We start from the raw sequence: 15810 nt of genomic DNA, 5'->3' as shown, positions 1-15810 counted from the left end.
ATAGGTACACAAATATATAAGCATGCACTCAAGGCCTGACAAGAAAAGCGCGCTGGGTTATGCTGCTGGTCAGGCATCTGCCCAGCAGATGTGTAGCGTATATGGATTTGTCCGAACACAGCGACGTCTCTTTGAGAAACTGAAACTGAAACTGATCATCAGCGGGAATCTGTCGTATCTTTTGCCATAATTAAAAATATGTTTTTTGCTTCAGCGATACATCTTTTTTTTCTTTTTCTTAGTATATGAAGTCCGGTATGGTTGTTATAAGTTTAGCATTCAAGTTGTAAATTAAAAAGCAATCTTAAAAAAGAGAAAATGTCGAATGGATCACATTTTTCACATTCTCTAACGCTCTCCAACATAAACCACAGTTACATTATATACCACAATATCTAAAGCTCTTCAACATAAACCACAGTTACATTATATACCACAATATCTAAAGCTCTTCAACATAAACCACAGTTACATTATATACCCCAATATCTAAAGCTCCCCAACATAAACAGCAGTTAAACCATACCACATTCTCTAAAAGCTCTCCAACATAAACCGCAGTTACACAATACCGCATTCTCTAAAGCTCTCCAACATAAACCCTCTCTAAAGCTCTCCAACATAAATCCAAGTTACATCATTATACCGCATTCTCTAAAGCTCTCCAACATAAACCGCAGTTACATCATTATACCGCATTCTGTAAAGCTCTCCAACAGAAACCGCAGTTACATCATTATACCGCATTCTGTAAAGCTCTCCAACAGAAACCGCAGTTACATCATTATACCGCATTCTGTAAAGCTTTCCAACATAGACTGCAGTTACATCATTATACCGCATTCTGTAAAGCTTTCCAACATAGACTGCAGTTACATCATTATACCGCACTTTCTTCTTTCCTTTTCTTTCCGTCAAACGACGACCAGCATCGACTTGCCGATGATTCAGTCGTGGTTGACGCATCCTGGGTATTTTCGTGTCTCCATACCCCACACACTGACGTGGCCCGGACTACAGGATCTTTAACGTTCGCTTTTGATCTTCTGTGTGCGCATACACACGAAGGGGGTTCTGACACTAGCAGGTCTGCACATAATTTTGTTGACCAAAGATATGGGGAAAATCTCCACCCTTTATAACCCACCAGGCACCGTTACCGAGATTTGAATCCGGGGCCCTCAGAATTCAAGTCCAACACTTTAACCACTCGGCTATTACTCCCGTCGTTCTCTAAAGCTAACTGTCCAACGTAAACTGTAGTTAGAATCACTATTCTATGTATGATAGTCAGTCGTGTCCGACTATGACCATCGGAACGGCAGAGGAGGCAACTGCTGTCCCGACTATCTGGGGTAGAATTTGATTATAGTGGAGAGTGTCTCGCCCCAACTTAATCCACACTCTCTCGGACAATAGGGTTTTAAGACAGTCGGCATTGGGATGGTTCCCAAAGGCCAAGTAGCCCCCAAAAGCTGCAACACTAAGAGCCAGTGCAATATTGCCTCCTGAGTTATAGTCCTTCACAAAAGACTAAGCTGTAAACGACTGCAACGGAGAAACCACTGATGATGCAGCTCTCACTTTGCTGTTGGCCCAACTGGACACTTAGTCAATCTGTGATATACGCGGAGTGTTGGGCCGTTAGAATCACACCCTGGTCAACACAAACACCTGGACACCGCGGTACCCTGGAGCATACTGACTGTGTGGAAGGCCACAGACGCCGTTCTATCACACAATCACACAACTCACCAAGCCAGGTTTACTGAGAAGGTCCACTGAAAACCACAACACGGCGTTAAGGAGAGAAACGGAGAGAGAGATACGGATATGGATACGGATAATTCATTCATTAGGCCATAGCCCCTATGAAGGGGGTACACAAACAGCATCTGTTGCGTCGAATTTGTTTGAACAGACATGAAGAAAAAGAAAATCACTTGAAACATTAATGATAACAAAACATGATTATCATGAAGTCGCAGTTTCTCTAAATTCAAATGCTTTATGCAGGAAGATGGACAAATTCCACACATCATTTTGAAGACATCAACAAACCGATCTTGAATGTACAAGGCTGCCCCAGAGAAAGAGAGAGAGAGAGAGAGAGAGAGAGAGGCGGAGAGACAGAGAAAGAAACAGGCGAAGAAACACACACACACACACACACACACACACACACACAGAGAGAAAGAGAAATAAACTTCATGCCTTGATGTCTTCGTTTTCCACAAGCAAAAAAAGAAAGATTTCGTCCAAAATCAGTCCGGATTAAACGTCTAACATTTTTTTAACAAAAACAACAACTTATGAACGCTGGAAGGACGACTGGATAGAGTGCGGGAAGGAGGGGGGTGGAGGGGAGTGAGCTGGAAATAAAAAATAAAAAAATCCTGGGTAAAGACTCTTGCCACCAGGTGCTGCTACTTTCGTTCCTGCAAAAGGCGAGGTTAGTATGCACGGCACACGGCCATTTCACACCGCGTAAGTGCTCGTCATCTTCTTTTTCCGCGTTCACTTGTATATACACGAGTGGGCTTTTACGTGTATGACCGTTTTTACCCCGCCATGTAGGCAGCCATACTCCGTTTTCTGGGGTGTGCATGCTGGGTATGTTCTTGTTTCCATAACCCACCGAACGCTGACATGGATTACAGGATCTTTAACGTGCGTATTTGATCTTCTGCTTGCATATACACACGAAGGGGGTTCAGGCACTAGCAGGTCTGCACATATGTTGACCTGGGAGATCGTAAAAATCTCCACTCTTTACCCACTAGGCGCCGTCACCGTGAATCGAACCCGGGACCCTCAGATTGACAGTCCAACGCTTTAACCACTCGGCTATTGCGCTCGTCGAGTGCTCGTCAGACCTTGGTTCCCTGCTCTTGACTGCCATCTGAAAGAGTCGAACTGTCATTGATACAATGAGTGTCTACCCGTATTTCGACAACGACCTCTTTATTTTTTTATAAAATTTTCCCCCTCTTTTGGGGTTGTTTTTTTTTAAGAATGTGTCCCTCAAAAATTAACACAAACACTTACTGAAGGGATTAATTAATAAAATATCTGAGATAAACCAATAGTCTTGATTTTCTCTTTAAAAAATCTCTGAGTTGGAAAAATTCCAAACACGGCCAAAGGAGAGTTGTTCGAGCGAGATTTATTCATTCAAGAACAAGAACAAGAACAAGCAGCAGCAGGAGCAGAAGAAGAAGAAGGAGGAGGAGAAATTGAATGACGCTGTCATGTGACATATTTTATGTGAAATAACTGTGCGCGCGTGCGTCTTTTGAGAGAGAGAAAGACAGAGAGAGAGAGAGAGAGAGAGAGAGAGAGAGTGTGTGTGTGTGTGTGTGTGTGTGTGTGTGTGTGTGTGTGTGTGTGCCCGCGTGCGTGCATTCGTGTATGATGCGTGCAAGCGCGCATGTTGCCTTTTCAAACTTAAACGTTTAACAAAAGTAACATGAATGGCTTCAATGACAGCTGTCAAGGATTTTTTTTTTTTTTTAACCCCTTAACTTTTCCCGTTCACTCCAAAACTGCAAATTACACGTTTGTCCATGAAGTACAGTTCACGTCAGCACCAACACATAGAAAACGACACAAGATGTAATTTTCAGCAATCTTTATTTTATTTTATTTATTGAGACATCTTGCTATATAGCGCAAATTCTTGAAGATCAATGCGATCATCACTCCATTATCACTACTATTTTATCTGGCCATCGCTGTATGTTTCCACCGCCACCACCACCACCCTCCTCCTGCAATGACAACAGATTTCATTAGTTCTAAGGTTTGAACCGGAGTTGACGGGCGCAACAGCCGAGTGATTAAAGCGTTGGACTTTCAATCTGAGGGTCCTGGGTTCGAATATTCAGTGGTTGCGGGCGCCTGGTGGCTAAAGGGTGGAGATTTTCCTGATCTCCCAGGTCAACATAACGTGCAGACCTCCTAGTTTCTGAACCCCCTTCGTGTGTATACGCAAGCAGAAGATCAAATACGCACGTTAAAGATCGTGTAATCCATGTCAGCGTTCGGTGGGTTATGGAAACAAGAATATACCCGGTATGCACACCCCCGAAAGCGGAGTATGGCTGCCTTCACGGCAGGTGTAAAAACGGTTGTACACGTAAAAGCCCACTCGTGTACATACGAGTGAACGTGGGAGTTGCAGCCCACGAAAGAAGAAGAACCGGAGTTAGTTAATTCTTCCCTTCGTTCATGCAGTACACCTTGAAAACCAAAGCAGAACTAATGAAGCCTGCGCAAGCTTTTTTTTTTTTTTTGGTGGGGGGTGGGTGGTGGGGGATGGGGGTGGGGAGTGGGCGGGGTCCATCGGCAAAAGCGATAATCCACATCATTTTAACCCCTTCTTGTCTGCCAGCCTAGTGTAGTCTGGAGGAAACAATGGCCCCGTTTTTCTCTCTCTCCCTCCTCCACCACCCTGCCCGCGCCCCCCCCCCCCCCCCCCCCCCCTCCCGCCCCACTGCCACAGACACAAATTGGTTGCACGTGCGTGCCATCAAATGTTTGTGCCAACTGTCAGGGGTTTTTGTGTGTAGCACGTGGTGCTCTTGAGCGGCGCGCTCTTTATTGTGTTGCCCCGGCGATACACGTGTTCGCCTTTATTTGTGGGCCCATCAGTCTGGTGAGGCGCCTTACGATAATCTTACGATAATGCAGCATGCTTTTTTGTTGTTCTTGTTCTCTCTCTCTCTCTCTCTCTCTCTAGAAGGTGGGGAGGCGGGGGATGTGTGTGTGTGTGTGTGTGTGTGTGTGTGTGTGTTTGTGTGTGTGTTTGTGGGTGTGGGTGTGCGGTGTGTGTGTGTGGTGTGTGTGTGTGTGTGGTGTGGTGTGTGTGTGTGTGTATGTGTGTGTGTGTGTGTGTGTGGTGTGGTGTGGTGTGGTGTGGTGTGTGTGTACGTGTGTACGTGTGTGTGTGTGTGTGTGTGTGTGTGTGTGTGTGTGTGTGGTGTGGTGTGGTGTGGTGTGGTGTGGTGTGGTGTGGTGTGGTGTGGTGTGTGTACGTGTGTGTGTGTGTGTGTGTGTGTGGCGTGGTGTGGTGTGGTGTGGTGTGGTGTGTGTAGGAGGTAGGGAGGCTGGAGATGGGGAGGGGGTACGTGTGTGTGTGTGTGGCGGGGGGCGGGGGGGGAGGCGGGGAATAGGTGTGTGTGTGTGTGCGTTTCCGCGTGCGTGTGTGTGTGTGTGTGTGAAGACGCTTCATATTTTTGTCTTTAATCTCCTCACCCCAAAGCCCACCCATAAAACCACATTCAACATCTTTAAAGAATAATTAGATAGGAAGAAGTGCATTGTGCACAATGGGAAAAATAGCAGTTTAATCTTCGCAATACACACACACACACACACACACACACACACACACACACACACACACGCAAACACACACACATACACACACATATACGCAAACACACACAAGCACACACACACACACACACAAGCACACACACACACGCACACGCAAACACACACACACACACGCACACAAGCACACACAAGCAAACACACACATTATTATCATCACTTTCAATCGCAGCTTCTCTCCGCCTTCATACAACTGGTGACAACTTTCGTTGGGCTTGCAACATGTTTATATTTATCTACTGTCTCGCACACAACACTGTAGACCTTAATTCGCATCGACAGAGATGCCAACACCCTGTCAAGTGTTTGTCGGAACAATCAGGAAATTTGGTAAGAACATTCTGAATTTGGTAGAAACATTTTTGGGATTTTGGATATTTTTCAGTCTACTTTCGCGAAACTTCTGTTCTTCCTGTTGCTTCTTTACAGCTGACACATTTTGTTTTAACTGTGTCGCTTCCCTTGTCTTTTGTTAGTCTTGTTTTCCTGCAGTCGGAACTGAATCCATCCATGGCTGACAACGTACAGAACTGAGGCCGGAGTACTTCTGATTGCTTCTTCAGTCAGTACCGGTGTGACAGACCCACAGCTTTGTTACAGAGCTGTCTGAAATCAAATTCTCAAACTAAATATAAAGTTTTGCTTTAACACCATTTCCCCCCTTCCTTCCCACTTTCTGTATGTGTGTGTGTGTGTGTGTGTGTGTGTGTGTACCGGTGCGTATGTGCATGCTTGTGTGAGTGTGTCATAGTGCATGCGCGTGTGTGTACTGTGTATCAGTGTGTGTGTGTGTGTGTGTGTGTGTGTGTGTGTGTGTGTGTGTGTGTGTGTGTGTACCGGTGCGTATGTGCATGCTTGTGTGAGTGTGTCATAGTGCATGCGCGTGTGTGTACTGTGTATCAGTGTGTGTGTGTGTGTGTGTGTGTGTGTGTGTGTGTGTGTTTATGTGCTGCTGTTTACACGGGCGAGCCCATCGTGAAGGGCTGCTGTATCCATGTGCATAATGTGCTCCAGTATCACTTTCATTCGACCCGCTTGTTCCGTCCTTGCACTGACTCCAAAGCTTAATCCACTGGGCACTGATGCTGTTTGGCCGAGATGCAACATGATTCAGCCACGTTCTCTCTCGTTTGGGCAAACGATTTAGCTGATTGGTCCACTCTGTGCTGTTTCAATGTAAACACGCACGCGATTTGCTGAGCATCATCACGTGAGACCAAGGTTACTAGTGACTGCCCTGACCTCGTGAATCGATAGGTCTAGAGTAATGTTACGACAAGAAAGTATAATCACCATGCTGTGTTGTCGAAAATGAATCCATCAGAACAATTTTGACGCTGGCGTAACGTCGGAACAAACTACGATCGAACTTAACACAAGATAACGAAATCGTAACAGTTCTTATATCTGCACTGAGAAGCAAATATGGCGTCTCGGTTTAAAAAAAAAGAAAAAAAAGAAAAAAAAGGGAGCTGAAACAGCAGCGGAAATCACAATCGCTACCAAGTTTAACCCGTTCCTATATCAGCAGCCTTGTGCCCCCAGCAACACACAGTGAAACAATGACCCCATTCTCCCCCCGCCCCTCCCCCTCCACACACACACACACACACACACACACACACAAACTGGTTGCACGTGATGCATACACGTCGTGAAATGAGCGTGCCGACAGACAGCTTTCTGCAGCAAGGTGTGTTATGAATTCTCCGTCTCTTTAGTGGTGCCTCGTGTTACAAACCCGTTTTGTTGCTGCTGTTCTGGGCAACTACTTTACAGAGAAGGGGTCGTTATCTCCGGATGATATGGGCTTCGTGTTCTGTATGTTTGCTTATGTTTTCATTCCCCCTGTAAAACTGACAAAAAGCGATCTTTAATGTTATTTCAGTGCTGGTTGCTTTACTTGTTTGTTTGTTTGTTGCTTTTTTTCCGTTTTTTTCCTCACGTTCTCCGAGACATTTGTGTTTTAAACACACTATACAGTGCACAAATAGAGTATACAAAAAAGGGTTGGAATTTCAACTAAAATTATGTGTATATGTTGTTTCTTTTCTAAGTCCAAACATGATCATCACCATTGTTAACCACCTTGTGTAAAGAAAACACAGGACGAACTGAGGGTTAATGTTGGTCTTGTGTAATTATTTCCCTATCATATCGTAAAAGAATATATATATATATATATATATATATATATATATATATATATATATATATAACAGGAAAGAGAATGTGTAGGGTGTGTGTGTGTGTGTATGTGTGTGTGTGTGTGTGTGTGAGAGAGAGAGAGAGAGAGAGAGAGAGAGAGAGAGAGAGAGAGAGAGAAGTGCATTGAAACATTGTCATGTTTTCTGTTCTTATACTGATTTGCACATGTATGCATACATAATTCTACTGCATCTGTGTTTGTGTATGATTTTAGATTTATGTTGTACCTCTTTATGTAATACCCCCCAATATTCCTTGTGACCCTGATACACTTGGTAATAAAGACGTATTCTATTCTATTCTATTATATTCAAATGCATGTATGCATGGGTACACACACACACACACACACACACACACACACACACACACACACACACACACACACACACACAGAGTGATAGCTTTGGAGTGCAAGATACAAGAATACTTTGTCTAATACGATTATTATGAATGCCAAATGGCCAAGCGATGTCTACAAAGGACATGTTTTGTCATCTTGCTCTGTAAAAAAAGATTATTAAAAAAATAAATAAATAAATAAATTACAATAAAAAAAGAAACAAAAAAGCCATAAGGATTTACCTTTCGTCACGTTTGCGTGATCTTCAACGCCGAAAATAGGCAGGAGTCGAAGTTTCGATGCGTGAAAACTACTACCCTAATTAGAGCAATCAACGTTCATTAATCAATCAACCGGTGACTCGTCGCGCTATCGCAGATGCATGCGATAAAAACACACATATTCGAGATTAATAAAACAATGTAGCCAGGAGAGTTTCAGTTTCAGTAGCTCAAGGACGCGTCAATGCGCTCGGACAAATCCATATACGCTACACCACATCTGCTAAGCAGATGCCTGACCAGCAGCGTAACCCAACGCGCTTAAAAACATGTTCCCAGGCGGGGAATCGAACCCCGGCCGTCGCGGTGAGAGCGCGAAATCCTAACCACTAGACCACCTGGGAAGTCGTAGCCAGGAGATCAAATGATTAACAAACAGTAAGCACTGTTAACTCTCTCCGTTCACAAGGTACGCAACTTCAAGTCAGTGCTGCTTACGCTACCGACCAATCGCGAAACGCGTGACTCTGAGGCGATGTCGATCTGAGCCGAACAATTTGATTGGCCATTCGTCAGTCACGTGGCATGATGCTCTGAATCTGTTTCACGAGTCAACCAGCTTCTTCAATTATTCTCCACGTCTTCCAATGTTTGTTCTTCACACGCTTACGGAAACGCCAGGTACAACTGGTAGTCGTTTCTAAAAGACAAATTACAGGTACGTTTCCTGATTAAAAAATAATAATAAACAAACAAACAAACAAAAATTAATAATAATAAACAGGGGGATATGTGTGTTAAGGGTGGAGATACTTCTACACGTAAAACCTCGCACGGAAATACAAATAAACGATCGTAAGAAACATGACAAATAAACAACAACAAAACCATGACAAATGAAATGCATTTCATCCACAGAATACAAATTCTGATAACGATTCAGGTTTCAATTCATACAGAAATGCATGGACATGGCATAGCTAAAATACATAGATAACTAAATAATTACCTCTCGAAGCCGGAAATGAAGCAGAAAAATAAACCAATGTTAAACCCTGAGGGGGGGGGGGGGGGCGTGGGGGGAAGAGAGATCCTTCCTTTCTCCCTGTGTCTAATCATGAGCCGACCAAGTCAGCGCAAATCATAGTCCGTATCATTTACCAGATGTGTTTTTTTTCTGCACGTTCTCGCCCCCAGCAACACACGTGAAACAATGACCAAATTCCTCCCCCCACCCCCCAACCCCTACCAACCTCGCCACAGGAATAAACTGGTTGCACGCACGTGCAACGCCGAGAAAACTATCTGTAGCAAGGACAATGATTGTCTGTTGCACAGTGTGTTGTGATTCTCCGCTGCTTTTTTGTTGCTGCCTTGTGTTACTGTGTCAGGTTTAGCTCCGTGCTGTTTGGAACGACTGGTCTTGTAGAGTCGTCGTGAAACACAGGCTCCGTGTTTGATTCTGACTGCTTCCTCGTGTTTTGATTATCCCACCCGTTCACCGATGAAAGGGATTCTTTCTTCTTCCCCCCCCCCCCCCCCCCTTCCTTCCCCCCCCCCCCGCTCCCCCCACCCCCAAGTGCAGTTATCTATCATACGCCTGCCAAGGCCCTGTGTCTTTCATCTCAACGCACTGATCAGAAGACCGTCAACACCCTGAACGTTTTCTTTTCTATTTCTTGGAAAGTATTCCAACTCTCTCTCTCTCTCTCTCTCTCTCTCTCTCTGTGTGTGTGTGTGTGTGTGTGTGTGTGTGTGTGTGTGCCTAATTAGTCTAGCTGCAGCGCAAATATTTGACAATAACCATGAGCATAAACACGGATAATTCTTTGAGGGAGAAAAAAATGGTTAATTTCTGACAACGGATTGTGTGGAATGTGTATGTACAACAAACATTTCTGTCTTACATCAATACATACCAATGCATGCATGCATGCATGAATAAACATGCACGCAAACAACACACATGAATGCTGAAATGAGAATGCGGCGTGGGCGCACACGCACACGCACACACACTTACACACACACACACACACACACACACACACACACACACACACACATATATATATATATATATATATATATATATATATATATATATATACCTTCTGTGTATCTCTCACTGACACTGACAAGCACGCACACACACACACACACACACATATATATATATATATATATATACCTTCCATGTATCCTTCACACACACTGACACTGACACTAACAATGAAACTCACTCACACACACACACACACACACACACACACACACACACACACACACACACACACACACACACACACACACGTGCGCGCCTATACACTCCGGTTCGAATTGACACAAAACACATCGTTATCATCATCCGAACTTTTAAACCCTTTCAACACTTCCCCCTTTAACATCTTTTCTGTGCTGTGATGCATAGCACACTTTCCGAACCACGAACATGAAACTCCAGTCCCAGTTATAACTTTATGTTGGCTTTTAACATGTTTAGTTCCGTCCGTCTACATCCAGTAAGTCACACAGACATCGCTGGGGGAAAAAAACAACAAACAAAAAACCAGAACTGAAATAAGATAATCCTACGTAAGCGTTCAAGGGATTCCTTCGTGTTTCTAATTACGAGTTGATCCCCACCCCCACCCCCCTCCGCCAAAACCCCCAAGCACGAGTCATACATAATCCATATCACTTAACCCTTTCTCCGCCATGCAGCCTTGCTGCCGTTCTGCCCTCCAGACACGCACTTGAAACAATGACCCAATTTCCACCCCCCACCCCCTCCGGCCCCCCTCCACATCCCCTGTTGCAGGCTCACAAATTGGTTGCACGTGCACGCCGTGAAAGTGTGTGTGTGTGTGTGTGTGTGTGTGTGTGTGTGTGTGTGTCTTTTACTCTGTGTGTGTGTGTGTGTGTGTGTGTGTGTGTGTTACTCTGTGTGTGTGTGTGTTACTGTGTGTGTGTGTGTTACTCTGTGTGTGTGTGTGTGTGCGTGCAAAACGAACGGCTTTCTGTGTGTTATGATTCTCCGCTCTTTGGTGTTGCCTCGTGTTACATCAGTTCAAGGGAACCTGCTCCTGCAGGAGTCGTTATCTCCGGTAATACCTCAGTGCTCCGTGTTTCAGCATACTTACATGTGTTTTGATTCTCCCTATAAACTAATGAAAGATGGTGTGTGCGGTTGTTGTTCTTTTGTTGTTGTTGGTGTGTGTGTGTGTGTGTGTGTGTGTGTGTGTGTGTGTGTGTGTGTGTGTGTGTGCGCGCGCACGCGCGCGCGCGTTTTCTTTCTCTACGGTCCAAAGGGTGTATTTTTTTTTTACCACACCAGTCACCCCCAAAAGCGAAGTATGGCTGCCTACATGGCGGGGTAAAAACGGTAAAAGCCCACTCGTGTACATACGAGTGAACGTGGGAGTTGCAGTCCACGAACGAAGAAGAAGGAGGGAAGAAAAAAACCACACCAGTCACTTGGCATTCAACAACTGGGTGGAACTGCACATTATTTTTTTCATTTTGATTAATGGGAAGAATGGCGAAACTATTCTAATCAATTAATCAATTAGTCAATTAATCAATTAACTAACTGCAAAATGTCTTATCAGGGACAACAAACATCATCGCTACTGCAGATCGTTTCATGGAAAACAACTTGGTTCAATCGATTGTTTTTGGCCAAGTATCCCCCACCCCCACCCCCACCCCCACAGAAAATCGCCGGTTTCTGTCTAACAACACAGACACACACAGACACACACACAGACACACACACACACACACACACACACACACACTGTTCAGTTTCGTACGGACAGAATTTGTTGGGGAAAGAAAAATTCCGAACGGAAACGGCCTCTTTACGAACGCACCAACTAGTACGCTGCTACCAGGGAAAAAAAGATGCGATGATATCTGCGTTCGATAAGACCAAAGAGGACTGTCCACTGAAGCCGACAGAGAGTCCTTAGAGATAATGATTTCTCTGAAGTCTGATGTCTATTAATGAGACGCGAAGCACTAATTCCTTGAGTACATAACTTTTTGTTTTGTTTTTAGGTTTTTTACGCTTTCGTATTCAGAGTTGTCTGCGTTATATCACAGAGAGCATTTGTGAGCTTAAGTATGATAAAAACAAATCGTTAATCGTTCAAAATGATTTTAAAAAAATTGTTTAAAAAGAAAGAAAAACACCCCCTCTCTCGTCTTCATTTGCCTTTCATTCTGGTTCTTCTTCTTCTCCTCCTCCTCTTCTTCTTCTTGTTCTTCTTCTTCTTCTCTTCTTCTTCTTCTCCTCCTCCTCCTTCGTTCGTGGGCTGCAACCCCCACGTTCACTCGTATGTACACGAGTGGGCTTTTACGTGTATGACCCGTTTTTACCCCGCCATTATATGCAGCCATAATCCGTTTTCGGGGTATGTTCTGGTTTCCATAAACCACCGAACGCTGACATGGATTACAGTATCTTTAACGCTCGTATTTGATCTTCTGCTTGCGAAAAAAACAAAACAAAACGAAGGGGATTCAGGCACAAGCGGGTATGCACTTATATTGACCTGGGAGAGCGGAAAAATCTTCACCCATTACCTACCAGCCGCCGTTACCGAGATTCGAACCCCGGGACCCTCAGATTAAAAATCCAACGCTTAAACCACTAATTCAAAACCAACACGACAATCCAAACTTCTCTTTATAATCAAACCAAGGAAACTACAAACACTGATTCAAAACCAACACGACAATCCAAAAACCCTCTTCACAATCAAACCAAGGAAACACCCCCCGAAAACGGAGTATGGCTGCCTACACGGCGGGGTAAAAACGGTCATACACGTACGTCGGAGTTGCAGCCCACGAACGAAGAAGAAGGCACCAAGGAATCTACAAAAGACTTATTCAAAACCAACAAGATAATCCAAACCCGAATGGCTTTCTTCAACAACGAAAAAAAAACAAAAAATGAAAAGAAAGAGAGAGAGAGAAAAAAAAAGACGATCCTCCAGCTGACAGCACCACGGAAAGAGGTCTTCTTCACTCAGCCCATGGTAAACTGTTTGTGTCTGATTTAATGGGAACTGTTTCTGTAATAAGATTGCGCTCACGAGAAGGAGACGGGGAAGAAAGGAAAAAGATGCATGGATACTCTGAATACAACAATGAGAGACTCGTTCTCAATGCGTTGGCAAGAAGCTTCTTCAGCTGACCTAGAAACCTGCGTAAGGACGGAAACAGGCAGAGATTGATACAGATATATATATATATATATACACACACACAGAGATGTGTGCGTGTGCGTGTGTGCAAGCGTGCGTGCGTGTGTGCGTAATTTAAGAGAGTGAGAGAGACGGAGATTTAAATAGATTGAGATAGGATTTTGAAAAATAAAATAAAATAAAACGAAACAAAACAAAACAAAACAAAACGGAATAACATTAAATCAGGCAAATCCATTTCAATGTTCTGTGTGAGGCTTGTGCATTTTTCATGGTCTGGAACACTGCAAACAACTAGAGAGAGAGAGAGAGAGAGAGAGTGTATGTGTGTGTGTGTGGGTGTGTGTGGGTGTGTGTGTGTGTGTGTGATGGGTGCGTGTGTGTGTGTGTGTGTGTGAGTCTGTATGTGTGATTATCCTGTTCACACCTTGCTCGTATGCGCCATTAACACTTTCTGTCTGCGACGCCAAAATCGAAATAAACGAAACCCTTCTCGTCACTCTCTACCCTTTTCAAAGAGCTTTTAATATGTTTGTTGGGCTCCAAATTTGAAACCAGACAAAATACTGCGCCTTCACTGCCAAGGTTCTACCTGTGTATTATTCATATCACGATTGCCATCAATGTTGTTGTTGTTGTTTTAGTTGTTGTTTAATGTGGCTGTTCGGCTTCAAATCTTTCAACAGACAAAACAACATTGCGCCTTGACGGCCAAGGTTCTACCGGGATATTCCTGTGCATTGTTCATGTCACTTATTTGCGATTAATGTTGTTGTTGTTGTTTTTGCTGCTGCTTCTGCTGCTCTTCATCATCGTTTTGTTGGTTGGTTGTTTTTGTGGGGTTTTTTTCTTTTTCCTTTTTTGTTCATCATCATCATCATCATCATCATTATTATTATCAGTAGCAGAAGTAGTTGTATTGTTGTTGTCGTCGTCATCTGCGAACTAGAGGATAAAAAACCAAAACATCTTTTAAACATTTTCCAGAGACGGAAGTCTAAATTCTGAAGAAAAAAAAACTGGAGAAAATTAATATGTAAAAACTCACCCACCCCCCACTCCCCCCCCCCTCCCACACACACCTTACCCCCTCCACGGGTTCCCCGTCAGGATGTTTGCGATTGGAATACGTCTCTGTGCAAACTTTAACCCTCTGACTGTTGAGTTTTGGAGAGAGAGAAAAAAAACATTATCAGCGCGACGTCAGTTCTAACTGCAGTTCCTACCTTTTGTGTATTTTGTTAACCATGTGACTGATTTTTACCGAACAAAGGTAACGGCAATACCAAGAAGGAGAAATCCAAAGACAGGCATCCTGACCCGGAATCTCAGTTCTTATCTCACAGACGAGCAGCATACTTGCTAGCAGCGGTTAATGGGTTAAAAGATAGATGAACTGTTACCACAGCGTGGGCTGGCGTTTTGAGATAAACCCCAAGATACCGTTCTTTCTTTATTTTCTTACCCCACCCCCCAGCCCATTTAAAATCATCATTTTCCATTAGTTCATAGCAGGTTGCTGTTAGGAGTATCATGGGGCGTAATGCAGGGCAAGATTTAGACTGGGTGTGTCTCCACTGGAAACCTACCGCTTGCGTCACTCTCAGAACATTTCCAACGCCAGTTCAAATTGCCCGGTTGTGAAAAAAGAGAAGGAGGTGCGCGCGCGCGACTGAATGCGTGCGTACACACACACACACACACACACACACACGCACGCACACACACACACACACACACACACACACACACACACAGCTAGCTTTGGTAAATGTACTTCAAGCGACACTAAGGGTTTCACGTCCAGCTTGAGAATGCCACTAAACACTTTTTTTTTTTTTTAACGAACAGAAGCTCCGCATTCAGAACAGAATGGCGACATGGATGTTCTCCCCACTGAACATCTCCATGACATCACCTGAACTCAGAATAACTCCAGTAGCACTTTTTTTTTTCTCTCCAACGGTATTCACCCTTCTCCCCCACCCTACCACCACAGCCCCACTCTCCCTCCACCGACACCCCGTCCACCCTGCCCCGTCCACCCTGAATTAAATATTCATGCCAGACTTCCTGTTCGTGCTGGCAGTGGTGCCAGACTTGCAGGTCGTGGCCGAAACACGACTGGTGTGAATGAAGATTCCTGAAGTCGGGTGAAAAAAATCATGCAAGATCATCATCACCTTCATCTTCTTCTTCATCTTCATCAACTTCTTCTTCTTCTTCGTTCGTGGGCTGCAACTCCCACGTTCACTCGTATGTTCACGAGTGGGCTTTTACGTGTATGACTGTTTTAACCCGTCATGATGTAGACAGCCATACTCCGTTTTCGGGGCGTGTGCATGCTATGTATTATATGCTCTTGTTTCCATAACCCACCGAGCGCTGACGTGGATTACAGGATCTTTAACGTGCGTTTTTGATC

The 15810-nt window shown here is 44.2% G+C and overlaps 1 non-coding gene across 1 annotated transcript; it reads right to left on the bottom strand.

Annotated features, from left to right (window-relative positions):
* Positions 1–8501: 8501 nt before the first annotated feature.
* Positions 8502–8573, bottom strand: Trnae-cuc (transfer RNA glutamic acid (anticodon CUC)). Its single transcript has one exon. It is a non-coding gene; the product is annotated as a tRNA-Glu (tRNA).
* Positions 8574–15810: the final 7237 nt, after the last annotated feature.

This window comes from Babylonia areolata, chromosome 8 (assembly GCF_041734735.1).
Source record: "Babylonia areolata isolate BAREFJ2019XMU chromosome 8, ASM4173473v1, whole genome shotgun sequence".
Classification (NCBI taxonomy): Eukaryota; Metazoa; Mollusca; class Gastropoda; order Neogastropoda; family Buccinidae; genus Babylonia; species Babylonia areolata.
The sequence above is the reverse complement of the archived record's forward strand: the minus strand, read 5'-3'. Positions and strand labels throughout refer to the sequence as shown.